We start from the raw sequence: 3,331 nt of genomic DNA, 5'->3' as shown, positions 1-3,331 counted from the left end.
TCATGAGGAAGAAACCTCCAGCAGAACCAGGCTCAGGACAAGCGGCCATTTGCTTCAACCGGTTGGGTTTGATAGGACAGGAAGGAGGAACAGATACACAATGGCAGGCCAAGAATCACATGTTAAGATAGAAATAATATCAAATGAAAACTTTTGTAACAATTCATTTTAAGAAATGAGGTCAATATGTCCTCCAGTAGTCTAAGCCTATGGCAGCATAAAAATCCAACATTAACTATGGGATTTATCAAAAAGGAAAGTCTTAAGCCCAGTCTTAAAACTGGACAATGTGTCAGTCTCACAGACAGAAACTGGAAGTTGGTTCCACAAGAGAGGAGCCTGATAACTGAAAGATCTTCCTCCCATTCTGTTCTTGGACACTCTAGGAACCGCAAGTAAACCTGCAGTCTGAGAACGAAGTGCTCTGTTAGGAAAATATGAGACAATAAGAATTGTAATGTAAGATGGAGCTAGGTTGTTGAGGGATTTGTAGGTTAGAAGTAAGATTTTGAACTCTATTGGAACTAATTTGAAACTTACAGAAAATCTGCACTCATATTTTAAACAAATTAATTGTTAATTTGTCCTTAAATCAAATATTTGTCAGCAACATTTCAGCTCAAGGCCCAGCTACCATAGGTGTTTGGTTTCTCAAATAGACAGTGATTGAAAACCGTACAAACTTTTTTGTTTTTCTACACACACTACAGTCAGCCTAATGTAGGTCAGTCATGTGACTCAAGCTTCCAAGTGTTTTTTTTTTTTGTTTGTTTGTTTTGTTTTGGTGAATGTTTACACTGAATGAGGGCCTGCAGTTCATACAGCATTGAAAGAAAAAATTGAAAACTACTGGAGTAATCTATTTAAAACCATTTGCACCGTTTGATATAGTTCAGCATGACCTTTTAAATGATTGATTTCATATTTTGCAGTGAGTAGGGGGGACACTTAGGTATGAGGTCTAATTTTCTCAATGTCAGTGAAAAACCTTTGAGTTACAGCAAAACTGATGTATCCTTTTCAGAGGAGCGGCTGCAGAGGGATCAGGCAGGTCAGGGGGAGTGTGGATCAAAAATTAAATGTCTTGCGTGAACGCTCTGGCTGTGTGCTTTGGGAGCTGCGCTGCACGACTCCACAAACAATATTGATGTGACCACAGATGAGCTGTGCAGCTTCACTGCGCCTCCGTTGGACTGTTTGAACAAGGACACACACACAGCAACATTGTGGTGTCACAGACCTGAGATAGATGGATTACGTTAGAACGGATAGATGGCGTGTCAGCTTTGTCTTCATTTTTAGATTTCACTCCAGATCAAACCGGCCATTAGAAACCTTCAGTCCCAGTAACTTTTCAAGATTTGGCAATAGAGCTTTTTTTTTTCAGCTGTCAACTTTTCAATTTTTTAAAATTCGTACAGAAAGAAACATACGATTTCAGAGGCATTTTGCAGAGCAGCTTTGAAACAGCATGTGATAACTTTACTGGAGAGGAGTGAGATTCAAAATGACAGTGATGCGAGAGTGGATTTATCGAGACCTGACAGGTTCTTGGAGAAGTCTGGGACTGTGTGTGTGTGTGTGTGTGTGTGTGTGTGTGTGTGTGAGGCTTTAAATGCTGACAAACAGCTGGTCAGAGTAGCTAATAGTTTCCCAACAGATGAAATGTATCGGAGATCCTGATGCATGCTCAATAATCCAGGTAGAAAAATCTACAAAAAGTTAAGTCTGGTCCTCTGGACATTCAAAAAACAAAACAAATCAAAACAACAAAAAATTCTGAGACCATTTTTTTTTTTACAAGGTTCTATGGAGGAGCAACCCCCCCCCCCCCCCACACACACACACACACATCCAACATCCTAAATGCTAAAATACTGAAGAAAAACTCTCAGTCTTTGACTCTTTGAACTGTTTCCAAATTCTCTCTTGGCAGTCTGACAGCTCCACAAGGCAGCCACTGTTATCGCCGAAGGACACAAAAGGGAAGAAAGGCCAAAGGATCCAGTCAGACACAAGTTCACAGCAAAGAGCGGTCACTCTCTAGATGTTTGGTGGCAAGTGCTCATTTTCTCGCTCGGCAGGGCTGAAACAAGACAACGGTGCTGCTTCAAACACCATCCTGCATCAGCTCTAGGTGTCAGAACTATTCAAAACTATATTTGCACAAGACAGACATCAGCATCCTGAGTTTTGGTGCCTTTTTAAATATATTTTCTTTAGTGTTTGCTTTTAGTCTTATTTCTCCTGCCACCAGCTTCTTCTCCCTCGGTCAGACTTTTACATGGTCAACCAGTCCTGCCCATTCACACCTGTCTCCAGTCCAACTCAGCCACTTTTATTCCCCACTTCAGCCTGTTCAGTCAGTTCCCATTCACTCATCAGTCCACCATTGTTGTGCTTTCATGCCATGCCAGGTCCGGTCCACCTCTTTGTGTGCTGTTAGTTTTGCTGTCGTGACAGCTTTATTTTATTTACCTGTTTTCATAAATCTCTGAGTTTTATTTGAGCTCCGTGGTCTGCATTCTTGGGTCTTTATCTACAAAACCCTGGCAAATATATATATATATATATATATATATATATACAATAATGTGACAATAACAGATTTTTACAGACACAGAAATATGTGAAAAACAAAACGTTAAAAGAGAAAATTGCATTTCACAATGTTGACATTTTTATTGTTTCAGAAGACCATAAAATATCCACGTAGAGCTGGCTGATAAAGTTCCTGTGGAAAATCAGGGGATCGTCGTGGGACAGAGGAGCTAAGCAAGAGCAGGAGTTCTTGCCATGAATGAACCGTTGTCTGTTAGAGACGTAGGATTAGAACCAGGAGAGGGCAGTGGACGTTGATGGAGAAGACTGATGTGATTCATGGTGTGAGAAGCTGCAGGGAGGTTAAGAAGGATCAGAATGATGAGGAATTCAGAGACAGAGGAGAGAAGGAGACCATTGGTGATGTTAGAACAAGCAGTTTTGGTGCTGTGGCGTGAACGAAAGTCAGACTGGAAGATTTCAAACAGATTGCTGTTGATGAGATGGGCTTTGAACTGGGTGACGACAGGGTTTTGGTTGGAAAAGGGAGATGGGAGATGGGATGGATATTGACCTGACGCCAGGATCAAGGCAGGATTTGTGAAGGATGGAGGTAATGACAACCAGTAAGTCAGGCACAAAACCAGAACTGAAGGAAGATGTTAATGATTTGTACAATGAGGGGTGAGGTGAACAGGAATCTGGGACAGAGTCTAGAACAGAGGAGGATGTTTTCATGTCAATAATGAGAAAGAACATTTCAAAAGTTATAAAACTAACATGTTTAGTG

This window comes from Nematolebias whitei, chromosome 6 (genome assembly GCF_014905685.2).
Source record: "Nematolebias whitei isolate Nwh7 chromosome 6, NemWhi1, whole genome shotgun sequence".
NCBI lineage: Eukaryota > Metazoa > Chordata > Actinopteri > Cyprinodontiformes > Rivulidae > Nematolebias > Nematolebias whitei.
The sequence above is the reverse complement of the archived record's forward strand: the minus strand, read 5'-3'. Positions refer to the sequence as shown.